This window comes from Ambystoma mexicanum, chromosome 6p, assembly GCF_040938575.1.
Source record: "Ambystoma mexicanum isolate Mex_15411 chromosome 6p, UKY_AmexF1_1, whole genome shotgun sequence".
Lineage (NCBI taxonomy): Eukaryota > Metazoa > Chordata > Amphibia > Caudata > Ambystomatidae > Ambystoma > Ambystoma mexicanum.
In genome coordinates, this window is record NC_090935.1 from 1320578330 (window position 1) to 1320606159 (window position 27830).

The 27830-nt window shown below is 43.9% G+C and overlaps 1 long non-coding RNA gene across 1 annotated transcript in view; it reads left to right on the forward strand.

Moving 5' to 3' along the window:
- LOC138510374 (uncharacterized) overlaps nucleotides 1-27830 on the forward strand; it is a 1273529-nt gene that overhangs the window by 1229983 nt on the left and 15716 nt on the right. The gene's annotated exons all lie outside the window — the stretch shown is intronic.

The window sequence follows — 27830 nt, forward strand, 5'->3', positions numbered from 1 at the left end:
ACCAGTTCTTTGTATTGTTTTTCGGAGCTGTCTACCCTTTTCTTGTATTTTAATTCTAGCTTCTTCTCACTCCTCTCTCTCTTCCACTTTTTCAATGTTGCCTTCCAGTTCCTCCATTATTGCTTGTATTTCCGATCTCACCTCTCTTAGTTCTTCTATTATGTCTCTATCCTGTTTTGTAATGAGGCGTGTGTCAACCACTTTCTGTCTTGTCTAGCAAATCTTTGCTGTTTACATTTCCAATCAATGAGCTGCACTTCTCTAAACATCCAAGGATATCATTCGATGGGCCTCTTATCTGTTGTTTGCCGGCAGCAGTGGGGTCAAATTCACCCCTTTTTGCACGGTGAGTGTAAAGTTGCACAAAGTGTGTCCTTCGTGCCTCCCTTTATATTCAGACTGCCTCCTTTCCTTTGGTGTTTACTTACTTTTACCAGTTTTTCCCTTAAAGTTATTTTCCTGTTCTTTCATCTGCCATTTTGTCTCCAATCTGCTCTGGGAATTCCAGTAGTTGATCTTCCTATGTGTTGTACAGCCCCTGTTACTGCCCACCCTCCCCTCTCTTACTGTCTTTGGAGGGTCCACATGGATCTTCCTCCTGTATGAGGTGTGGCTCCTTTTCGGGCCCCCTTACTTTCTACTCCTAGTCCTTTCCTCTTGGGGGATAATGCTCCACCCGTTCTCCGCACCGATCACTGCCAAGAAGTACCTGCCTTTGCTTACAGGATGAGTGAATATTTAAGGAACAAATTAATGAAAGTGACAAATTCACATCTAGTTGTGGAAATGAGAGTTGAAAGGACTGTTGTCTTGTAATAATTTCCAATATTTCAATAATATAGGGGGCAATTTGCTATTACATCCATTCTTAGGAGAAAAGATAAAACTCCTTCATGCATCAACATGCGATACAACCAATGTGATTATGGCATAAGATGCCCATGAGGTATATATTTTGTCGGTATGACAACACGTAAGGTTAAAACTAGATTGACAGAGCAGAAGTTCAATATATGTACAGAGAATGCCAAATCACTGGTTGCAGTTCATTTTACAGAGAATCGCCATTTTATTTTTACAGATAAGACTTATTATTTTTGAGAGAGTTCATCCCATTGAAGGTTGGGGGGGGCATATCAATCAGCTTCTGTTGAGAAAAGAGGCATTTGGGATTTGAAAATTAGATGTTTTAATCCCAAAAGGAATGCATTTTGAATTTTCTGTATCCTGTTTTTATTAATCTGAATGTGGTGAAATTATTATTAAGAAGTATTAAAAGAAATAGTATGCAACATTCATATTGTAAAGCAACTGATAAAATATAAACAATACCTTAGCGATTTTATGACAGTTTAGGTCCTACATGTTGCAGCACTGTATTGACTATTCTAGTGATTTGATTTGTAGGTACACACTTGAAGCTGGAGTTATGTAGGCCTAAAATAAATTGAGTACATTTTATCTATGAACGTAGTGTAACCCTTTATGATGACCATCACTGTGTGATTAGGATATTAAGTACACAAGTGTTCATGATAGCATATCCAGCAATTGTGCCAGTTCATTGTCTTTTCTACTGCTGTTTAAAATAGGGAGGAGGTGGAATTTGGTTCTTTCATAGATAAAAGATAATTGAATCGGCATGCGAGTAGAGTACATCTGTATGTTAAGAGAATGGGGAGAGAATCCTTTAGTTTAATCTACAATGCAGGATAAGATTTACATAATTGAGAGTACACCATATGGTTTCGATACAGATGGTGCAAGATTTGTTAGTCAACTAAATGAAGATCATATGTTGAAAATTCAATGAGTCTCATATCAGGATCACGCTATGGCGAGTGTCATATATTTATATTATGATACATAGTTAAGTGCTGTGTATACACTTCATGATTAAGAGATCGTATTTACCAACAGATGTGAATGAGACATTATACAAAACTTCAGTATGCAATACATTGAAACATGAACAAAGGTCAGTAGGCATGATCATTATTATTTAGGAGTTATTGAATTCTCTTCATTTATTATCTCTATCTGGGTTAAGGGTATATATTGTTTCATAGGAAAGCATTAAGGATTTTCCCCTGGAAAAAGGATGTTGCATCCGAAATGCCTTCGGAAAAATGTTTACAATCCATATTGCTGAAAAGGACAATCATTATACTGGAAATACAGTTCTTGAAATTCCTTCATTCTTACGCATATTGGAATATTTGTACATCACCAATTTGCTCAAAAGATGTTCATTTTGATTGTCTAGATGTTGTGATGATTTGCTAGGTATTGTCACTTCTCAAACGGGAACCACTTCCTATGAGGCTAGGCAGGTGTGGCCACTACCCAATAGGCCCCCCAGAGGTGGTATAATGTGGGAGGTCCTCATGGGGAGGGACTCACCCTGTGGGGATATGGGTGATCACCTTTGGTACAACACATTTCATAACATTACTCCCTCACATGTCTTGACCCCCTCCCTCAATAGCCAACCACTATATTGAAAGTAAAGCAATGTATTTCTGTAGTGCCAGCAGTGCTCCAGATAAGAGTATTTTACTGCCAATGTTTTGAAGTTGGGAGTTAAATTATTTTGTAGGGAGTAAAAATGTAAGTCCAATTCCCAATAAGAGTATTTTTCTACATACAATTCGTACAATTCTTAAAAAAACTTATTTTTTAAATGTTTTATGTTTTTCTTTGCCCCTAATGATTCATGCATGTTTACTTCTTCCGTTCAGGCAGTTATAATAGTAGTTTCTCCCTGTAGTACTATGTGCACTACTGGTCCAAATAGATCTATCCATGGAGATATGATGGTGAAAGCAGGGGCGCAAGATTCTACATGTGTTTTCCAATTTTTTGTTCAGCATATTTTTACTCCCTATTTTTATTTATTGCCCATATTTTCCAATCTTTAGGGAGTAAAAGTGGCTGATACACCCCTTATCTGTAGGGCATAGTGTCAGGATCACAACTATGATAGAAAGTCATGGACGAAGAAGAACATAGAAAGCATAAGGATTACTGACTTTCCTGGTACCGAGACGAGGTGGCTCACAGGAGGCATGAGGAATACTAGTGAGCCATTGACAACAGGTATTGATGTTGCGGTCGGGCGGAGCAAGCCCCATACGAATGAAAACCAAGAAGGACTCTAGGTCTTCGCCTTCCTCTGTGGTCGGAGAACACAGAGGTTTCCAAGTACGTGCTGGACCCGAGGGAAGGTTTCTGCAGAGGACGCCAGCGGGAAGCTGAGCGAGTTGGAGACAGGTCCTGCGTTGGCAGGACTGAGGTCAGCAGCAAATAGGCACGGCAGTGGCACGGCCTCCAGGAGGAGGTGGACCACGCGTTTCCCAAATGGTACGAAACTGCAAGAAGCCTCAACACGCTGAGATGCCGCAGAACCAGAGAAGAAACCAATGGCTGCGAAAAGTGGGAAGGAGACCAACCGCAGTCCCTGTACAGACCGGCACTATGTGAGCTAGTCCTAGAAGGTAACAGGAAACACGGGCCGACTGCTAGGGACGTGGGAGGGGGTGTAGAGTCCTCCGCTTCAGGCCAGAGCAAGTGCTTCAAGGTTCTGGGACCTCAACAAAAGTAGAGTGCTTCTGAGGGCATCTTCCTCATACCATTGGCAGGGATAAGACCACTGACCACCAGAGAAGGGTCTGGGGCCTTGAGATAAGTATGCTTTGTTGATTTTGTGAAAAAGTGCCAAGGCAAAACCCAAGTAGAGAAGAACTCTCAAACACCAAAGAAGGGAGTAATTCTCTTGGTGTGAAAATCAAAGCCAGTCAATTAAACGGAAGAAGTGCCAGGGGAAGTGAGTCATTCCCCCTGACACTTGTTCAAGAGGACATTTTTGGCAACAACATACATACACTAGAAGAAGGGAGTGATTCTCCTGTAGAGAGATACTTCTGTGAGATTGCTGCAGGCCAGGGGAAGGGAGTCATCACTTTGGTATTCTTTTTGCACGAGAACATTTAGGGAGCGCTACCCATACACTAGGAGAAGGGAGTCATTCACCTGGAGAAAGAACTTTCTGTTAGACAATGCTAGTTTTAGTTGTGGTTAAACGTTAGAAGTATGTTCTGACACATGACGTTGGATTTTCATGTGGACGGACATTCTGACAGTTCAATGAGATTTAGTTTGAAGCAGGCAGCCCCCTGGAGATAGGGATCATGAGGGTTTCTTTTACATTAATAAATGTGTTCAACCACAAACAAGCCACTTCTATGTCAGCTTCCTTCTTCTTCACCCTTACAGTGTGAAAACTAAAAATTATGAAAATGTGACTTTGATTTATAACATTGGCCTGATTGTATTATAAATATTGTTCCAAAGATTGTAATTTTTTTAAAGCATTGATCATTCTGTATTACATATGAAAAATGTTGTTCTTCTTTAGAGTGCAGGGGAATAATATAATATAACTAATGCCCATCACGTGATGTCAAACCCCAACATACAATGATAGCGTTCCGTGATTGCGAGATATTGGAACAACATTTAAAAAAAATGCTCTGTAACATGTGTAACATGCAGATCCATACAACCATTCATTTGTGGTATATCCTTAGTGAATGAGCCCAAGGTTTTTAATTGTATTTATATTTTTATAACCATTTCCAAAGACTTTGCTTGACCATGGCTTTAACTCCATCCTCTGAAGTCTATGAAGTGGTATTAGGATATTCTTGCTTGTGATTGTATTAAAGAAGGTATATATAATGCATGGAACTGCATGGATAGTTTCAAAGCTATTTAAAAACATACACATAAGTTTATGATAATAGTGAAACTAGTTAAACTGACTGATTTAATGTTGTGTACTAGACTTTCATTACTACTTAATGTGCTTTTCTTGTAAATGTGTCCCCTTCGATGATTCTTGGTCTAACGAACAATTTAAAAATCACAATATATGGAGGATGATACTGCTAACCGCATGGGCGAGTTGATATTTTAAGTGGAGGTTGCTGAAAATGATATGCCAAACTGTGAATATGGATTCAGGCTGAAAGTGCTGGATGACTGGGAATCCCCTTATTTACTTTATGCCAAGTTAACATCGGAACTGCATGTGTCAGAGTGTGTGTATGTGTCTTAAATGATTCTGATATTAACCGTGGTACATGTCTCAGAGAAGAAAAAATGAAATCTACAAAAATGGTGTCTCACAAGATAATAACTTTAAATATAACATTTTTAAAAGGGCTTGGACAGGGGTCACAGATCAGTCCAAAAACGTCTGCGAATATAGCATATGTTATTGTTTCATTAAAAAACCAACATACGTATAATGAACAAAAACAGTATAAAATGTTAAATTTATCTAACATTAGCTAAATTATTGTGCAAAAAAGTGCATAGAAAGTGCAATTAAATAAAAAGCACAATTTGGCGTTCTCTTTTATGCATCACTAACTTATTTTCCTTTATATTGCCCAAATCCCCATCTAAAAACACCTATTATTTAGATACAAGTGAATTATCAACAAAACTCATTCATTGCAGTCATTGTCAGAAAAAAGCCACAAGAAGTATAATATAGTGGAATGTCTGTATTGAGAGATGTTGACTGGGGGAAGTGGGAAGCCTATTTGCAGCAAACAAAGTTTCGGACACTAGAAGTGTTCATGTGTAACACATGGCCCCGATGGTGGTGCATTCAAGAATTGCAGAACGATTGGATAAATAGCATGAGGCATTTGCTAACAACCTGGGAATATTGAAATGTTTAAAACATCAGCTAATGCTGAAGAATGGATCTAATCTAAGGGTGCAGAACAAAAGATGAATCCCCCTTCTAATGGAAGAACCATTGACAGGGGAATTGCAGGGGATTTTCAAACAGAACATAATTGCGAAAATTGAGTTAGATGAGTTGTTGGCGTCCATAGTGATTTCTTGAATGGAGCATAGTACATCAGTAGTGTATGTATGGAACGCCTCACAGATGACCTTGATAACACACCAACTCTGATAGAAGGTTCAGCGAAGGTTCAAGGGTTTTTATTACATTTCTTTGAAATGGGCTCTAAGAGTGGAGCCTCTCCCTCTCATCTAGTGAAAGCAAGACCCTCCCTAACACAGGTGTCCTGATTCCCCACATTATTATCTACTGGTTGTTTACCTCTACTATCTAGTATCTGCCTAGCTTGCCACGAGGGCCTAAAAGCAACTGCTTATCTATGTAAAACCTACTCTGGGACTTCTCGTTTATACTCCTTAACTCTCTCCTTTTTATATAACCTCACTTCTTCCTTCTCTTTCGATTTTTTTATCTTGTTCTTCCCTTTCCTCTTTTTCGAACTCTACTAATACTGTTGTCATCTAACTTGAGTAATGTTTGTCCTCCCATCCATTCATTCTGTACTATTGTTGTACCTTTGGCTGTATATGTTATTCTCCTTTGTTTCTATCTGTTTATTCTGTCTTTCCTTCTTCTCTTTGCACTGTTTACTTTCATTGCTTGTCTATATATGTTTATGTTCTCTACTTTTATTCTCTCCTTCTGTCTCTTAACTAGTATATGCAGGGGGTTCATATGGTGGATTAACATACCCAATTGCTGGTTTCAATTTTTTTAAAGGGTAAAACCCCTCTTCTTTATTCTCTACATCTTGCTTCTCAGAAGTGGAAAGAGGAGCTGAAGGCGTTACATCTTCCCCTTTATGTTGACTAACCATCTACGCCTTATGGACTGGATCCCCCTTCTCATTCTGATACATTTTCCAGAGCTCTAATACTGCCAATCTCTTCACTAGCTTTTTTCCCTTATACGTGGCATGTGAATATGTCATTAGATTTCGTAATACTATGTTTGATAATGAGCCTCCTAGATATCAGGGCATAAATGTTTATTGACCATCCCTTTAATTCATTCAGAATGGTACTGCATAATATTACCTGTGTATCTTGGCAATATCCTGCATAGTTGTGTGAGAGGTGTCTCCTCCATTACGACAAGCCGATTCTGGCTGTCAATACTTAATTCAATTTTTCTCTTACTTCCAAATTAATTAAATATATTGTTTCAATATTTTTGAGTAGGCACCATTAATCGCCAGTTGTATTCCAAAAGATTGGATGTTTCCCCTATCTTTGTTTATTATTTTTTTTAAACAAAATGTATTCAACAATATTTTTCTAACTCCTTCGTTTGTACTTTCCGTTAATTATTTTTATATCGTTCTTGTTAGTATCTTTAGACTGCCTTCTTTATTTCTATTTTAGTTTTATCTAACTATAGCTTACCGATCGACATCGATCCTTTGTCAAAATGTGTAGGGAAAAACGTTTTTGTTTATTTATCTTGCTCTATTGTTTCTTTATTTTTGCTGTTTATTTTAAACATATCTTTTATACAATCATATTCTATACCCTTTGTATGTCTGCACTTGTGATATACATATAAATATATATATATATTTCTGAGGCTTGTGGAATCTGCTTAGATCACATGCTGTGCATAGGCCGACATCTAGTGGAAGCTGCGGAGTATTACAGTTTGTTTTTCGAAACTCGAAAATGGGCGTCGACACAGGCGTGCCAGTAATACTATCCCTAGTGTGACGTCCACTGTACCCAAGATCCCTCACGCGTCTAGGATCCTCAGATTGTTTTTTTCCGCCATACTGGTCGGAAGCATCTTGCGGAGTCCCCTGGCCTTAGCCATACATTTGCTAATAATTGAAATTTATTATTCTTATTGACATCCTTCCCCACACCAACGTCGACCCTCGACATTCGCCGACGGCTGGAGAAGACATCGACCGTCGGCTGCTGCACGACGGATCTGGGCCTCGGAAGGCCGCTGGCCTCGGCCCGGGCCTAGTAGGCCGCTGGCCTCGGCCCTGCAAGTAGGGAGAGTGGGGGGTGGTACATACTCTTCACTCTTGGTATATACATACACTTATATATTTCCTACACTTATCAGCCCGCTGCCTCAAGGTGCGTATGGAGGGTACCCCTTTCCAATTCTGCCCCAAGTGCAACCGCAAATACCCTTGGGTCGACAGGCACGCCACGTGCAACCTCTGCTTGCCGAGGGACCACCCCGAAGCAAACTGCAGAGCGTGTAGTAGGTTTAAACCTAAGACACTTAAGGACCGTTCGACAAAGCGTTGGACCCACCACGCCAGACAGGCGGCCATGGCAGCGGAGGGCGCCTTCAGCGATGGCAGCGACGCCGTACTTTCGGACGGCGAGGGCATTACGGCGTCGAAAGACAGCCGAGCGCAGGTCCCCGACCTCGGAAGGTCGTCCGGCAGGGCGGCTATGGGGAAGACCCCCGGCGACGCAAGCGCTACACACCCTACACACACTGAGCACACTAAGTCCAACCGAACCTCGACGACGTCGACTTCTCGGAAAGAGGCACAGATAGAACGGTCCGACTCGGTGTCCTCTGGGCGCTCTCGATCGAGATCGCCTCATGACGCAAGGCAATCATCCACTCTTGCCAAGAGTGCCTCGCTCCCTAGACTAATGGAAGTTCGATCGTCGGAGGACGAAGACGACTTCCACCCCCAGGCCGCGCTCCAAGAGACGGAGCCCGCAGTTAACACCAGCGAGGCCCCACGCTCGAAAGACACAGATACCTCTCCCGATCCTCGACGCCAGGCGTCGAAAGTCCCCGGGGCCTCCAAGGGACAGGGAAAACATTTTTCCACGCACGGGGAGGGGGGGAAACAGCGGAAAGCACATTCTTCCACTCCTGTAAGACCATCCTTCCCCCCTAAGCAGACAAACAAATACAAGTCTACTGAGAAATCTACATCCAGCAAGGGTACCCTTGATAAGTCCCCTAAACTGCCTACTAAAGTCATCCCCTGTTCCAAAGAATGGTCCAGCGAAGACATAGACAGGGTCATGTCAAGGATGTCTTCCTTGGCTGATTTTTACGACAAAAATCCAGAGCATTTCCTCTCGTATGACCCTCAGGGAGCCACACCCTCAGGTTCCACTGATCCCATCCCCCTAAGTAAAAGGGCCCGGTTCGAAAGACCTGAACCCTTCGAGGTACAGCCTTACTCTACTCCATACTCTACTCCACACCCCAGGTACCAAGGAGAGCCTTTCCCTGAGGGGGACCAGGAGTTTGAAATTATGAAGGAACAAACCGGGACGGAATACTATGCGGATGATGAGGACCAGGAGGAGGGAGAAGATGAGCAGGAAATTTACAGAGTAGATTCCCCGGTAGAGAATGAAGCCCCAGTTACCGACTCGCCAGTCGATAACCAGCCCCTCCTTAATGAGGTTCTCGCTCGCGCGGCAGAACATTTTCACATCGACACCCACGGTGTACAGGAGGAAAGGGACTTCGCAGAAGAGTTGGTAGGAGAGAGGAGGCCGGTCGCTCAGACCATCCCTATCCTTAAATCCATCCAACGAAGAATAGATCCGTCCCTGGTGAACCCAAACCTCACCAGAGCAGTTAACCCCAGGGTCGAAAAACTTTTCCGGGCAGCCCAATCTGACCCTCTCTATATAAGAGGACATCTTAAACCAGACTCCCTAGTGGTTACCAACACTCGAAAGAGGGCTGGAACACCTCTATCTTCATCAGAAGCTCCTCCCGACAAGGAGAGCAAGAAACTTTACGGCTTTGGCAGAAAGGTAGCCTCAACGTCCGCCTACCAAGCAAGGATTGCTAACTCCACCACCCTGTTGGCAAGCTACAACTGCCATCAATGGGAAGAGGTCGCGGCACTCATAGCCTCTGCTCCGGAACCCTTAAAGGGCCAATTGGCTCGGATCTCGGCAGAGGGGAGAGCCGTGTCTGGTTGCATATTGAAAGCAACTTTCGACGCCGCGGACAACGCAGGGAGATTGATAGCAGAGGGTACTGTTATCAAGAGACATGCGTGGTTACGGCAGTCGGGGTTCAAAACAGAAACTCAGGCTTCTTTAATAGATAAGCCGGTGGAACCCGATCTATTGTTTGGTAAAGCGGTCGAAGACGCACTGAAAAACGCCAAGGACGAATACGAAACACTTAAATCCCTTGGCCAACTAACCAACAAACCCCCTAACCAGAGGGGGAACAGTAATTTTCGTCGCCCACGTGGCCAAAATTCACAAAGAGGCAACTATGCCCAGGGACAGGGTACACAGTGGAACAACAGCCAGCAGTCTACCCAAGGTTACGGCAGGGGTAACAAAAGAGGTCGTGGGAAAGGCAGAGGCAGCCCCAACAAGGGAGGTGGGACGCCTCCACCAAAGCAGTGACGCTCAGTTCAGGGTCCCTTCTCATGCAACCCCAGTAGGGGGACGCATTTCCAACTTCACCCAGGCTTGGGAAGGGATCACCTCAGACAGATGGGTGCTGTCAACAGTGTCCACAGGATATTGTATAGAATTACTGCAGCGTCCCCGGAACCATCCTCCACGACAAAAAGTACACTCCCTAGAACATCAGAAGATCCTTCTCGAGGAGATCGCCATTCTGCTAGAAAAGGACGCGATAGAACTCGTCCCAGGACACCAGGTAAACAAGGGTATCTATTCAACCTACTTCCTTGTTCCAAAGAAAGATTTGACAATGCGCCCAGTATTGGACCTACGGCCTGCCAACAAGTATGTCAAGCCCCAAAAATTCCGTATGACCACGCTACAAGAGGTAATCCCCCTCCTAAAAAAGGGGGATTACATGGCAACCTTGGATATGAAAGATGCTTATTTTCATATTTCCATGCTCCCGGCGCACAGAAAGTACTTGCGCTTCAAGGTGGACAGTCGCCACTACCAATTCAAGGTACTGCCCTTCGGGATAGCTTCAGCACCAGGGGTATTTACCAAGGTACTGGCGGTGGCAGCGGCACACCTACGCAGGGAGGCAATCCCAGTGTACCCTTATCTGGACGACTGGCTCATAACGGGGGAAACCCCAGGAATTTGCAGGACAAACATTCAAAGGACTATCGACCTTCTCCACGAATTAGGCTTCTCAATCAACGAGAAGAAGTCAAGCCTGATGCCAAGCACCTCAAAACAGTTCCTAGGAGCAATCCTAGACACTCAGGAAGGGTTGACCTTCCCTTCGGAAGAGAGAATTCGGAATATACTACTGCAAATTCCACATTATCAGTCCGGTCAACAAACAACGGTATGCAAAGCAATGCGGTTACTGGGCATGATGGCGTCATGCATTTACCTGGTCCCCCACGCGCGTCTGCGCATGCGTCCCATGCAGGAATGGTAGGCGAAACAGTGGTCTCAGGCAAGTGGTCAGTGGGACGATCTAGTGGTCGTTTCGCCAACACTTGTACAGAGCCTACACTGGTGGACAAGAGAGAATCTCGCAAGGGGAAAACCCTTTTACGATCCCGAAGTACAGGCAGTGGTGACTACAGATGCATGCCTGACTGGGTGGGGAGCTCACCATCTCCACCACATAGCTCAGGGTCTCTGGTCTCACTCAGTAGCCAAGAACCACATCAACCTCCTAGAGCTTCTGGCAGTATTCCGAGCGCTTCGGGCGTTCGAGCCCCATCTACTAAACTTGTCGGTGCAAATCCGGACGGACAGCACGACAGCCATGTTCTATTTGAACAAGCAAGGAGGGACTCGTTCGCCAAATCTGTCCAAGCTTGCCCAGAAAATCTGGATATGGGCACTCAGACGGAACATCTTCCTGTCATCGCAACATGTTCCAGGGGAGCTCAATTCCCTAGCGGATGCTCTAAGCAGAGACTCCCTCCCAGAAGAACACAAATGGGTCCTTCACAGAGAGATCGTAAAAGATCTCTTCTCTCAGTGGGGTTTCCCCACTATAGACTTGTTCGCCACAAGCGAAAACAAACAATGCCCAGGATTTGCATCCAGGTTTCCCCAGCCAGACTCCCAAGGGAACGCCCTGTGGATGAACTGGTCAGGGATGTTTGCGTACGCTTTTCCACCAACTCCTCTCATCAGGAAGGTGGTGTACAAGATGAACAAGGAATCGATGACGCTCATCCTAGTTGCTCCCATGTGGGCGAGACAACCATGGTTTCCACACCTACGCAGAATGGCGGTGTGCGAGCCCATCAAACTTCCAGCCTGGTACAACCTTCTGTCCCAGCAACAAGGTCAAACAGTGCACCAACAACCCAACTCAATGAACCTGGCAGCATGGCTCCTGAAGTCATAGAGTTTGGACATCTCAATCTACCACAGAGGTGTATGGACATCCTAAAAGAATCCAGGAAACCAAACACAAGGCACTGTTACTTTGACAAGTGGAAAAGATTTGTTATTTGGTGCCAGAATAAACAAATCAACCCTGTTGATTGCACTCCTTCCAACGTCGTGACATACATGCTCCACCTGCTGGATGCAGGATTGGTTTTTAACTCTCTGAAAGTACACCTGGCAGCCCTCTCGGCTTACACCACGTCCCATAACAAGGTGTCGTGGTGGAAGGTACCAGTAGTTAAAGCCTTCATGGAAGGAGTAAAGAGACTTCACCCTCCTATTTCAAACCCACCGCCAGGGTGGGACCTTAATGTGGTGCTAGCTAAGCTCATGGGCCCCCCCTTCGAACCCATGCATAAGAGTAGTCTCAAACACCTGACTTATAAAACGGCCTTCTTAGTAGCCATTACCTCTATAAGAAGGGTCAGTGAAATTCAGGCTCTGTCAGTGCAGGATCCTTTCTTTACTATTCACAAGGACAAACTGGTTTTGCGCACACACCCAAGGTTCTCACCTAAATTTATATCAAAGTTCCATGTAAACCAGTCCATCGAGCTTCCGGCTTTCTTCCAGGACCCGCAAAGCTCGGCTGAGGTGAAACTACACACCCTAGATGTGCGTAGGGCGGTTCTCTACTATGTAAATAAAACCAGACCGCTAAGGAAAACAGATCAACTGTTTGTCTCCGTAGCTACAGGCAGAGAGGGAGATCGCGTCTCTAAAGGCGCTATCTCGAAGTGGATTATCAACTGTATACAGCTGTGTTACTCTCTTTCTGAAAAGACTCTGCCTTTTACGCCAAGGGCCCACTCTACTAGAGGCATTGGGGCCACTCTGGCTTTCATTGCAAATGTTCCCCTCGACACCATTTGCAAAGCAGCTACTTGGAGCTCTATTCACACTTTTACTCAGCATTACTGCATTGACACTCATTCCAAGACAGATACACAAGTGGGACAAGCGGTTCTAAGACACCTGTTTGCTCATGACCCTTCTCACATCCCACCTCCTTCTTCGGGTACTGCTCGCTAATCTATGCACAGCATGTGATCTAAGCAGATTCCACAAGCCTCAGAAGGGATACATTACTCACCGTAATCGTATTTCTGATGCTTGTATCTGCTTAGATTCACATGCGACCCACCCTTCCTCCCCTCCGAGAGAAGGCGCATGATTGCTGGTAGTCTTACCTTTCTGTCTATCTGCTTGGATTATCTGTACTCACGCTACTCCTCATGCTTCCTCATGTCAAAAAAAATACAATCTGAGGATCCTAGACGCGTGAGGGATCTTGGGTACAGTGGACGTCACACTAGGGATAGTATTACTGGCACGCCTGTGTCGACGCCCATTTTCGAGTTTCGAAAAACAAACTGTAATACTCCGCAGCTTCCACTAGATGTCGGCCTATGCACAGCATGTGAATCTAAGCAGATACAAGCATCAGAAATACGATTACGGTGAGTAATGTATCCCATATGTCCCTTTATACATATAAATATACCCTTTATATATATATATATATGTATATCACAAGTGCAGACATATAAAGGGTATAGAATATGATTGTATATATATATTGCCCTTTACGTACTACTTTTCCTACCTTAATGGGTGTATTCTCCTCTTTTTTTATTTACCCCCTCTAGGGGTTTGACACTCAATATTCTACCTGGCTCTGCCAGTAGGAATCCTTAATGTTCTGCTATAGACCTACGGTGTGGGCCCTTTCTGTCTCTCTTGAGCCCGTGAATTCGAGGCATCCTTATCTCTACTTCTTAATATAAAATCCTGAAAAATCAAGTTACTTTCTATACTTTTTGGTTACATCATAACATAATTACAATCCCTTGCCCCATATGCTTTTGCCAGCTATGATGGTCTACTTTCGCCTGGTCCTCAGCTCGAGTCCCCCGGCATCGACTCTCCCATAATTAGCCAGTTTGCCTTTCGTCCGTGGCTCACCTGCAGGGACTGAACAGGAATTTCTTCAAAGGGGGACCTGCCGACCATATATGAGTCAAGTGACTTCAGTGTTAGAGCACCACTCACCGCAGGGAACACCACGTTCGTCTGGCTTATGGTGGGAGTTGTCGATTGTCTGGGAACCTGGGTCTGGGTTCTAGGTCTGAGTTCTAGGTTGATTAGACCAGAACCATCCGCACTGCTACCAAATGTGTTCTAGCACCTTGAAGCATTTGTTGTGCTAGATGGAATTACCAAGCGGACCCAATAACTGGACATACTCAAAGGAGATGGTAAAATACTGCTTTAATCTCAAGACGTAAAGCAGGGTGAAAAAACACTCATCAACTCGATTCATGCAGGTTCACAATGTTTTTTCAATCATGCGTAGTTATATAATGCTAGATGTGTCACCTATGACGTCATCCTACGTGGCAAACTACAAAAACCTATCGAGGGGTGGGATTGGAATAGGAGATCATGTCTACATATAGAAAATGTGTGTGTAAGTGCCTCATTGATGGTCTTTTATCTGTGAGACACACCGTGAGCTACTTCTAATCACATGGTATAAGGCACTCGTTCTAGCAGAAAATGTCCCAGCTGACTAATATTTTGCAACATTATATAAAAAAGTGTATGGCACGCTATTCTAATTGGTTGGCAACCCTAATCCAACTTTGGAGATGTGGCTTGTTAGCAGCATGTACATATAAACGAACCCCAGGTGGTTGGAAATTGCCAGCTCTTCCTTTGTTTACCAATTAAGCCATCCTCTTTCATTGGTAGGTCTTATGCCAGTGTCTTCTGTTTCAAGGTTGACCTTGCCTGTCTGCACAGTCTCGAACATCCAAGGGAGTGTAGGTACACCGCTATCTTAGCTTCAAGCTTAATGAATAGCCTTGTTTGCGAGCTCTTCATCACCTGTTGCAGGATCATGTTTTTTGTCGCTATCGACAGTGCTTTTAACTTTATTTTATTCAACATGTGCTGGGTGCAGTTCTCCTTTTGTCCTTTAGAGACTTTCTCACTGTATTCCATATTGACTTTATGCCTTTTAATCATCCAGTATTTGGCATCAGTAAATGTTTGTGTTCCTCCTAATCTTTGGAAAAAATGTCCTTGTGCATAAGCTACTCATAGGCTCCCTTTGTACTTTTTCTTCATCTCTCGAAATTGCATTCTTGATTAAAAGCCAATATACTCCCATATTTCGCAAAGAAAACAGCTTTCTGGATCATCTCTCCACATTTAAGATCCTGGGCACATGTTTTTGAGGTCACTGAGTTGATTGGCATGAGCCATCGTCCATCTTGTTTCCGATGGTAGTCCTAAACGTTGAATATATACCTCTCCTAAGCAAGCTTCTATGCATTCTTTCTACCGTGCGTTTGAGCTTATTTACAGTTATTGACCAGAGGGTCACTTCTTTCTTTGTATTTGCAAATACTGCATCATGGAGGACGTGTTTCTCTTACTGCATCAGATACATCATTATTCTTGAGTATTTTCATGTTGTTTCAACATAGGTTCAATTATCTTCTTTCGTACATTCTTTTTCTGTTATAAGGCTTTGTTTAATGTACATCCATATCGTGCATCATTTTTTTAATGGATGCTTTTTCGACAACTCTGAAAGGGACATCCTTCTTGGTAGGTACTCTCCAGTTGAAACAATGGAGGAAATCTTCAGAAGGGCTGCCTGAGTGCATATCGTTTGTCATACATTCAACGTGGTACAAACATGTGGCATAAACTTGTGCATGGGTTCCCAATTATAGCTCCTTGTCTTTTACTCCAGTAGGGTGGGGGTGAGGGGTCACTGACTAGGGAGAATGCGTCCACTTGCTCCTCTACATTATCCTTACGATTGGTCCAGTGGATGTTTCCAAGTGGCCATCAGTCAAGGTGGCAATATATATAATGGGTCCTATAGAAAACCTATGTCAAGTGAAAGGATTCCTGTTGTTTTTGATTGTCACTGGATGTGGCTCGTATTCAAATCTGTGAGGGTTGCTGAATTCTTAACTGAATTATTCCACTATGAAGAGATGTCACTGAAAATGGTGTGCAATTGATGTCTGAAGATACGTTTTTTGAACGCAATGGTAAACAAGATAGTGTACCAAAGCCTTTTGTAATGGCTTGGCAGGCGAAGAACGATGGTCTGGAGGGTTGCTCAGAGCAATGCCAGAGGGTAGGATTAATTCCAAACCTTCCAGCCATCACCTCTGTTGTTTTGTGTAGGTCACGCCAAATTGGACGGGAATGCCCAGACGTGGGTCCCATGCCTGCTTGGCCTAGAGACCCAAGCTACTCCTCACTGATGAGGTCCAACAAGGCCGAAAACATGTTTGGGGATTCGTGTGATCTCGTTTAGAAGGGGTGTGACCAAACAGTTTGGGCTGGACTGCCTTTGGGGTGGGAACAAGCCTGATTTGCATATGGTCTTTCCCCTTTTGTAATGGCCTGGCATGTGAAGAACGATGGTCTGGAGGGTTGCCCAGAGCAATGCCAGAGGTTAGGATTAATTCCAAACCTTCCAGCCATCACCTATTTTGTTTTGTCCAATGCCTTAATGTTCACAACAGAATCATTTAGTGGAAAGACTTAACAGTACCATTACAGGAAGTGTGCAGTTGGCAAAAGAGTCATGAAGAATTGAGAGAAACAGTTTGGTCTCACTGTACCGCTCCACATTTTGCAACGGGACACTCCCATTTATTTGGATTGAGAGATAAACTTCCCGATTACTGAATGGCTTGGAATAGCCAGGAAGGTACACCGCAGGAGGATTTGAGGAAGGTGGTGGAAATCCAAGGAAATTAACCCGTTGATGCAATGAAAAACATGGAGTGAGGAGGTTCCAAATTGAGATTGAGTCAGAGTGAGAAATAAGTGTGTCTCTCCATCTAATAAAGGGGCAATCTAGATACTCAGAGATGAACAGAGTCAAGAATTTTAAGGGGTCTGTGGTTGTGTTGGTGGATGGACCTAAATGGAGTTTGTACTAAGTGGAGAATGTCTGGAGGCTGTTGGAAGGAATTGAGACATTATGGGGGACTGGTGCGAATGTGATTTGGAATGCGGTGTACGGGGTTGAAGAAGATGGTCTATATTGAGTCATGAAAGTGTTAGCACACATTTCTTGGAGAACAGAGCGTTAACTTACAAATCAGGGAGAGATTAATGCCAAAACATTTCCAGATGTTTGTATTGGGATAGGTATTGACATTAAGTAACCAGGGTCCACGGGAACAGTATAGTAGGACTAGAGGATGTATGTTTTGTTTATCGGGCTAGGTAGTTGGAATCGTATTGTTGGTCCATTGCATGATTTTGTGTGTGTGTGTGTGCGCATAAGGCATGGCTCGAGGTCACAACTGTGAATGGAATGCACACAAGAGTTCTGTGGAGAAGTTAACGCAAAACAATAGGATTGATATAAAGGAGTTGGAGAGGGCAAGGGGTCACTTTTCTTGCACTATTGAAGGGTCATCAAGCAAACCTTGCTGTGGACATAATTGGTTAGCTCCGTATAGTAGGAACCTTTACATCTTTTTGTACTTAGTCAAAGCAATCTGTGATTGATGGAAAACGGTATCCAGTAATTATAATGAATAAAAAAACAGTTAATGAATTTACACCGAATACATTTACAGCTAAACAATATTGATTTTTTTTAAAAAAAACAAAATATATACGTGGGCGGAGTAAGGGGTTAAACTGGTGGGGAGAGGGTTTGGCTGGGTTTAAAAGCACGGGGAAAGGGTGAGTTTGTGGGGGGCGGGGGCACCATGCCAAATAATGTTATTTTTAAAATCGATATTTTTCATTTTTTAAGTTTCGTTGAAAATTCATTCTCTGTAATTTCATTCATTAATATCACATAGAACCATGGAAATCATGTCATTAAGCTCCTACGCCGATCTACCTTGCCCCATTTGACAAGTGACAAAGATGTGCTTTACATCTGTGCATTACATGCTGTTGTTGCCCCAGAAATTGTTGTTTTATGTGTGTGTATATATATATATATATATATATATATATAACAAAAGTGTGCATGTTTCTTGGATTATTTGTTGCATGTATGTTACAAGTGAGAAATGGCAACCAAACATGCACGTTCTTAATAAGAATGAGGTCTTTGTGGGTGGGGGGGTGGTGCTGCCTCCTTCTGTGGGGACATAGGGAGATGATGCCTCATCCCTCTGGGACATTGAGGGGTGTGGCACAGGAGTAGCAGGCCACGCTGAATGCCTCAGGGCAGATTGGCTCCTTGACTTATGTCTGGAGCAGATTTGGAAAGATTCATGTGGAAGTGTGCGCTGGAGAAGGCAATCTCTTTTAGGCAGCCTCTAATGGAGGTGCGCATGGCCCACCAGCCCACCCACCCTGTTAAATATGTCCTCAGGGGTAGTGGAACAGAAGGGATAGCACTAATGGGAGTTTTCAGGTCCTGTGAGGAATGTGCAAAGCTAGTTGTTACAACCTCAGTTGGACATTGGTTGCTGAGGGCATCCTAGAAATGTCAGAAAATGGGGAGTGAATTGTTCAGGTACTTTCACATGTCTGTTACACGTAAGGTTAAAGTTGTATGTTCAAAGGTGCACCTCCATGATAATATATGGGTGCTGAAAGGGACATCCCTGTTATGTGCGGTTGAGGGGGCAGAGAGGACTGAAAGGTTGAGAAGAGGTGGATCTAAGGTCAGGAAGCTGAAAACCGATCGGGTCGTCCGAGGTGGAGGGAAAAAAGGTGACAAGGGGCAAGATTAGGGTCTGGTTAAAGTTTGGGGAAGGTTGAAGGCAAACAAAGGATTGGGGAGGGTCGACATCAACGTTTTGGGTGGGTTTTTAAAGACAGAGGGAGGAGGATGGGGACAAGCTTTTATCTTTTTCGGAAGTTGATTAGATGATTATTAGAGTAAATGGCAGGAATGCTTTGGATGCTTTAAGACTTGAGAGGCTTCTGGTAATATATGTCCTTTTATTGATGAGCAGGCATGTTTTGCGTCATGTTTCCACCGGTCAAACTCAACGGGCAGCTATGTTTTGGGGCAGCGGCGTATGGCAAACAGTTAAACAGCATGCTTGTCATTTTTGCCTTCTAGACCTGGGGGATTCCATTACAGTCTTCACACTTTTAATATTTAGAAATTCCAGTTGCATTTTTAGCTTTGGCTATTAGTTGGTGCTAAAGCGCCACCTATAAGTGAAACCTTTGTATTAGAGTACAGCTATGGAGACATAGCATATGAGGAGTAACGAAAAGCTTGTAGGTTTTGTTTGGCTATTTTCTCACCCATTGACTGCCCATGGCCTTGCTATGGTCATTCCCACCCACTTCCTGTCCGTTCTGCCTCCAAAACACATCCTCCCGGGATCTCAGTGAGCTAGCTTTACCAAGCATTACATCAAACTTTGTGCTCGGAGTGCCTGCCAGTGTTTTTTCCAAAATAGTCTTTTGAGAGTTAATGACTTAATTGGAGCTGTTAAAGTGCTACTGGTGTAATAAAATGTCTTAACCAGGTCTGCCTTCGGCACTCGATTTATAAGTACTATCTTTGTCCTTCACGGAAGTCCTGTTAAGAGCAAGTATTGGCAACACCAACAGTTTTGGCTTGTGTATACGTATTAGGCATTTGCCAGGCACTGCTGTTCAATGCCCAGGTACTCGCACCATTCTGCACTTGCTACCACCCATGGCCAGATGATAGCATTACAGCAGTGCCAGGCAAGTGGCTTTCCCATGCCTACACAAAAGCCTAAACTGTTGGAATTGCCAATGCTTGTTTTATTTTTCGCTGTGAGGCCTTTACTGCTTTAGTTTACATTTTTGCTTGCGAGCTCACGTCTCATATAAGAAATTATGTATCGAAATATTCTATCTTTTATCAAAACGCTGAGCTGCCAGGTAAAGCACGTGTTTCTTATTTCTTTCATTTGGTGCGGAAATAGTGATTTAGTTACAGATGCATTATCAATAATAGGTATTTTGTACTAAAGGCTGGGAGAATGCATATACCCATGTTATATAGGGCCCACCCCATACTGAGTATGCAGCGCTTCCCAAAGAAACAGTCTTTTTTGTGGGAATCCATCTAAACGAAGCCACAGTAGCACTGCAGTTTGTGGGCTTTTCGCATCACCACCTGAAACGTAGTCGTGTAGCATGACCTTGGGTTTCCCCAGAGTGAGACGCCATTGAGTTACGAGAGCACACATAACTAAGGGGGAGTTTTTAGTTGACATGTTTGCCCTGAGGGCAAGGCTGACCAAGGACAGCATTACCATTCATGAGTACATTAAAGATAGATTTCAGAACCTAGAGCATGCCGATGAAACTGCAGCGTGTAGGAGATGGTGAATTATGCAGCGCGCTGTCCCTGGCTGTGGCCGCCATGTTGCACCTGCAGGTTCTGCCGTCATCCTAATTGGAGCGCCTCGAGAAGGCAGATAAGAGGCTCCTGGAGGCCAGCCACTTTCGATAGGTAGCATACCACAGTGTACTATAAAGACAACTGTACCAATTACTGGTCCGCTGGGTGATTAATTTAACATTTTCTTTAAAGCATGCTTATCCTACTCCGCCTGCAAAGGACGTCCTTATGACCTTCCCAGGAATGCGAGTATCTACCAAGAAACAAGACTTTTTTTTGGTTATAGCTTCTGCACCGTGTTTCACAGTATCGCTTTTGGGGTCGAAGAACAATTGTCATTGGTTCAGAAACACATAGGATGTGCTTCACAAAGGTACGCCTTTACAGGCATGTGGTTTATGCGCTTGCAAGTATAGTGTGTACCCAATGCACACGTGTTGCTTCCTTGTTCAGAGCATGCATTCAGTGCCGGCTACTAGGCAGAGCGGGCCGGACGACCATTTGGGGTGCCATGCCCCCCAGGGCAGCATTAGCCCCCCGCCATGCCAGCTAAGTAGAGTCTTTCAAGGGCTCCCCCGAGCTGGAGTAGTGGGAGAAAGCGCAGCAAGTGCCCTTTTGTTATTAAATGCGCCCGCAGCAGCGGAGCACATTTAATACCTATAGAGATGATCACCTCCCTGTTCCTATGCGGGAGCGAGGCAGTTTTCATTGGAATAGGGCGCTCATGCAGGGAGTTATAAAAAAAATGGGGTGCTCCTGCACCTCCCCCCCCCGCACCCCTCCAGGTGCGGGGCTGCAGCATTTTTTTTTAAACAGCCCAGGGCACTGCTGCCACTAAGGCCAGCCCTCCATGCATTGTATATGCGCAGTTGACCACATTGCAGGGGTTGTGCAATTGTCTGAGAAGACCCACCTTTGAATCACAAAGGGACCCCCTCGCCTGTGTGCATCCCCACGTCCTGCAATGGCCTTTTCCCAAACCATTCATTGGCAGGAGGACGATCCATTGCTGCAGTTCCGTTTCCCACTCCCTCCTCCACGTGGACCATTTGGTTAATCAGTGGCATGCACATCTTGTCCCAAGCTTGCAAAACTCAGATTTGCAAACAGGCATCTGTGAATCTGCTGTTTAAGTTCTGGAAATGTGTTAGGTTTGTTCATGTGGATAACTGGTTGACAGAATGACAGCTGAACATATATTTCATTTGTAGCATTTACTGAGAGCCTTGAGGCATTGTGACACTGCATACGTGGGCTGTCACTGGCACCCAACTCGGTGGTTTTCATGCGTACACAAATGCACACACACATGTCTCGCTTTCTACTTCTTTCTCTCTCCCTTCCTCTCCACTTATCTCTAGTCTAATTTTCAATGGATACGGGCAGGGCCAGCTGAAGATCTGTCATCTGTCCCATTTCAACATGATGTGTGGACTCCCCCTTGCATTCCAGCTAGGGAAAAACAGTGTTTTTCCGTCCGGTGTTTAAAATAAAGTCAAAGGAACGCAGCTAGCAGATGAAAAACACAGGATTATCATGGGGAAAGGCAGCCAGCCGTAGGCTGAAACACTCAGTGCCGGCTGAAAAGCTATTAATCGCCCTTTGACATCAGGGTGCTAATGTCTGCGACAACGGAATAAGAGGGTAACGAGGTACTAAGAACGTTGCTGGATACTGCAAGAGGGAGCTGACAGCCTGAGTGCTAAAAAAAGGAAGCCCTTTAATGTGCACGCTGCACTTGTTTAATGCCCCAAATTAAAGGGGTATGCTTCTGTGTCAAGCCTGCCAGCATGGGTCAGCTGCTTGACATCTCAGAGCCCTGGACCCTATTCAATTGAAATGGTTGAAAGGCACTGATGCCGTCCCTGATCATATGGAGTAAAAAAATTCAAAGGACTCTGAATGATTTAAAAAACCCAGCTTGCCCATTCAGTTGGAAAGTACATCAAGACCAGCAGAAATTCAACGCATCTGCTAAGGCATTTGTGGGAGGGTGTATGGAAATAATAGTTGCATCTATAGTTCCAAAGTGCAAATTGCATAATTGTGAAGGTTGTACGTTTCTTCTCATGATACACAAGTTAGCTAAGCAGCCACATTTATTTATATCATTATTTTAAATTAATTATAGTATGTTTTCTATTTCTATTACCTTTAGTATGGTATGTAGTCTGTTAAGGTGTTTCAATTAAATACACTTGGAACTCAGAATTCTTAAACCACTTTTGCAGTGCCTTTCTCCGATTTATGCTAAGTTGAAAATGCCAACCCTTGGATGGATTTCGTTGAACTCTATCCGTGCTAAACAGGTTGTGGTTTATTACTCCCAACTCTAGTTTGCAACAGCTGCACCCTCTTGGTGAGTCCAGGCACTGCTTCTGAAATCAACCTCTGTAAGGGACTTAGAAGTATAGCCCCAGAAATAGCCACCCAGGGGCACACGTGGCCTGCATGCATTGAAGGACAGGCATGGAATGCAGACAAATAGCAAATAAAGCAGAGAATTGGGAAGGGTAAGGGGATTCCAACATGGGGCCTCACTGAACTCCTATTGGGCGGTTAATTGTATGCTCTTTTGATAGCTCAAGTTGATTCGAGAATATGCGCTGTTGTATTGTTATAAGCGTGATCTCATGTAGAACGTTGATATGTCATTAGTGGAATGGGGAATGTATAGGGGAATTCTGGAATGTGGGGAGGCAGTTAAGGGTAGAACGTTATTAAAGGATTCATGCTAGATATGATATGGTCTCCTGTCTATTATTACTTAGGATATAAAACATTGGCGACAAGGATAAACAAAAGAAAAAAGGAGGAACGGAACCGAAACTGATACTTCGGAAAGCTAAAATAATAAGGAAGTGCTGTATATTTTGAATGAAAGAAAAACGTACGAGTGTCTTGAGACAGAGCACGAGTTTCTCAATCCGCCTTGTTGACACACGAGCGCTGCAAGCAAATTAGAAAAAGGACCCAGAAGCGTGGAAAAGCGTGCCGCCATGTTGAAAGCTTGCATTTAAGGAAGTGTTCCCATAGAAACGCGTATCGGACAGCAGAGTTTACAGTTACTAATGTAGTGCGGTGAACTTAAAAAAAAAAAGATTATCTGGGCCTTGAAAGTCGGTATAATTAACAATTGCCATGGCACATACCAATGTTTGTATTTGTCATTGGCAGTTACTGTGGCACATACCAGTTCTTGTGTTAAGGCAGGAGGAAATGTGTAACAAGGAAAACAAACAGTGAAGTGATACAACGGAAATAACTAAAGTTACTTCATTTTGAAGTTTGGTGGAAATATCAATTAAAAAATTCAAATATTCAATTATAAAATGTTATGATAAAACATGGCATCAGAAAAGGCAGGTGGAAATGTGACCATGGCATCACAAGCCATGATGGGAACACCAGTTATATCAACAAACCCAACGAATTATCTGAGAAAACCCACTCCTTTCAATCTGGAACCACAGGATGACCAAGGGCAAAGATGGCAAGAGTGGCTAGATGAATTTGAGGAATTTCTGCGAGCAGTTGGGAACCAAAATGCTGTCAACAAACTGGACATTTTCATGAATCTTGTGGGAAGAGAAATGAAAAGCATAATAAAAACAATACCAGCATAGGAAAAGGCAACATATCAAATGTTGGTGACAGCAATAAATGCAAGGATAATAATACCGCCAAATCGTTATTATGAGCGCTACGTCTTTAATCAGTGCACTCAGAGCCCAAATTAAACTATTGTGCAGTTTGCCCTGCGCCTTCAACGGAAAGCAAGGCACTGCGATTTCTCACATTTCAGTGATGATGAAGCGATCAGATTAAGAATCATTGAAGGTTGTTTGTCGTCCCAATTTAGGAAACATCTATTAAAAAAAACCTTCCATTGAAAGAAGTACTGGAGCTCGCAAGGATTAATGAAAGGGTAGATACTCAAGCAGCTAACATAGAGAATCCGAAAGGATTGGATACTATTGCTGTCATAAATCAAAAGCAAAATACACAATGGCAGAGAAGAAATCCAAATGAACATTGGAGTAACAACCGTAAAAGTACTGGAGAAAGGCCTTGTTACAGGTGTGGATTTGAATTTCCCCACACAGGTCAATGCCCAGCCTTGGGACACATGTGTCTACGATGTGGTCAAGAAAATCATTTTCAAAACATGTGCAGAGTGAAATTACCATGGACACCTATACAGAAAACTAATATTCAGATGACCCCAAGTCGAAGACATGACAATCAAGGACATTTTAGGGTTCAAACAAACATGGGAGGGTGAAATGTAAATGTGAGAACAGACTCAAACCGACCAGTTTTCCAGCCAGGATTTGTAAGGACTATGGATGCTCTACAGATTGAAGAGCCGAAACAAATAAAGCCTGAGCAAACCCTTATAACTCAAGTACAGAATACTCAAGATCAGGCAAGAGGAGAATATAGAGATCCATATGAAAATCCTCCGTTAGAAAACAGAAACATGAATACAGAAATGAATGACTATTACAAAGACTATGATATATACAGTAAGGAATGTGTGAGATTGATATACGACACATCAGATGGAAGTACAGCCATAAGAGTGACCGTAAGTCTAGGGAATCAAAATATACCATTTTTGATAGACACGGGAGCCATGGTGAATGTAATGAACAGCAAGATGTATGAAGGAATAGCCCAGTTACAGCCATTACAACCATCCCGAACCAACATATTCCAGTGGGGAGCAATAGAACCGTTGGTTGTAAGAGGGAAATTTATGTGTGATCCAGGACACAAGGAAAATCACATACCAGTGGAAATATATGTCATAGAAAGTCCCGCCGAAGGGAGATGTCTTATTAGCTACAAATCTGCAACCAGTCTAAAGCTCATCAATTTGAACTACAATAAGTCGGAGATGATAAAAGGTACACCTCCACCAAGACAAGATGTACAAACTGTGGAAAAAAAATTGCTGGATGAAGAGACTCTCAAAGAAAAGTTTCCTGACTTATTCAAAGGGGTGGGGACATTGAAAAGTGGAGCAATACATCTTCACATTAACCCGCAAATCTGGCCAGTTCCTCAGCATCCGAGGAGGATAGGTTTTCATCTTCAAGAAAAAGTTTCTAATGAACTGAAACAACTGATTGATAATGACATAATAGAGAGAGTGGAGAGAGGCCCCACACCATGGGTATTGCCTGTATTGATAGTCCCAAAGGCTGATGGTCGGATTCGTCTATGTGTAGATATGAGGATTCCCAACAAAGCCATACCATGGGAAAGACACCCGGGTCCCAACATTGAGGACATGATCATCAGATTGAATAAGACAACCAGATTCACAAAACTTGACTTGAATCAAGGGTACCATCAGTTGGAAATAGACCCTGAGTCAAGGGGTCAGTGGGCAATTACAGTGATGACATTTTGGTATATGGCATTACTCAGGAACATCACGATGAGGCACTAGAGCAGGGTTGTCCAACATACGGCCCGTGGGCCACAATGCGGCCCTCCAAGCCATTTTATGTGGCCCGCGAGGCCGTATGTTGAAGAACTCTTGAGTAAAAAAAAAAAAAAAAAAATTTTAAAAAAAAGTGTGCCTGTGCGTGAAACTGTAACTTCCTCTGTTGGCCCCATGGGGTCAACAGAGGTAGTTACAGTCCTAAGCCACGACGTGTTCATTTGTTTATTTATGCAATGTTTGTCGGATATCCGACAAACATTACAGAAATAAATAAATTCATCAACCCCGCTGGCACATCAAAACGCTGGGCGCTTCTGCCAGCTGCGACCAGGGAGGCTGCAAAAGGAGCACCAGCGTACTGGTGCCTGCAGAAAAGGGAAAAGGAATCTCATAAGGCCAGAGGGGGTGAGGAAACTACGGCAGCCTGGAGGGCCCGCACAGATGTCTGACTTTACCCAACCCCTCCGACACCTCTGCGTACCACTGCTGAAATGCTCCAGAGCCTTCCTAAAATCAACGTGGGCTTCATTTGAAAGCAGGAACACACGGGGCCACAACACATTGGGAGATAAGCGGCCGCAGGCAGAAAATGCAAACAATTGATGCCGCCAGGAGCATTGTGTGTTGGAACAGCAGAGGGAAAGCAGGCGTGACCCCTCGACACTGCAGGTCGTAAATTATACAACAACCACATTTTAAAGCGCATAGCCATCTGAAAAGAAGAAAGGGGAATACCGTGTGTACACAGCAAGCTGAAACCTCACTGGAACACCAGTTGCACGGCGGGCATACCCCATAGAGTTCTCTTGCGCCTGAGCCAGCACAAAGGGTGACTGAAAGACCCTACCCTTTTGGACATGCTACGGTTGAGCAGCAAACTACACTTAATTATGGCAGATGGGGGAAACATTTATAGAAATAAACACACGCATGCGGAACAAACGCATTTTCTGTATCAGCTCAGGCACAATTGGAAGCAGGACGACACAGAGCTGAAAACATTGGGCGCAGGTTGGTGCACAGTTCATAACAGAGATCTGAATAAGAATAACAATGTGACCAACACATTTTTTGAACAAAACGCGGAGGAAGAATGCTGCCCCGACTCAAACCACAAGCGGCGGGGAAAAGGAACACCAAGGGCTAGCACACAATGTTACCCTAGTAGTGCCCCAATAACACACTGCAACCTGCAAATGGGCCTCAGTGGACCACCTACCAATGTTTCTGTAAGTTGCTTATGAAGGTTACACATATTTTATTCAGATCCACATGGGGGGTGGGGTGGGAGCTTGACATATCGCAGATGGGAGCCCCAGTCCCTTTGCCAATTCAGTCCTACACCTTGCTGTGATGAATGATATGATAGGTTATTTATAACGTGCTTAAAACCCATGCAGCAGTGATCCCAATCATAAAAGTGAAACAGGCAAGCCCAACAGCTATAACTTATTTTCACTCTTTTGGTAGCGCAGTCTGAGGGCAGCCTATACCCTTCAGGAGAGGTGTGAGCTGATACAGTTGCAACACAAAAAACAATAGTACTGTGTTCCCAAAATACCTTAGTTCTTGTCTTTCGGATCTCAGCAGAGCCAGGCTTTTCAGCATCAGACCAGAAGTATGGGTGCCTTTGCGCTGGGCTGGGGTCAAATCGCAGCGATGGGCCCCAATGATGCAGTTCTGTTTGGCAGTGGTGCTGATTTGCGGGTAGAAAACGCTGGGAACAGTAGGCTGTGTCAAGTGGATGGCACTGGAAGACTCAGTGACCTCTGGGCCCGGACAAGGGAATGCTTGCCTTTGGCGCTGTGCAGGCTCGGCTGACACAAC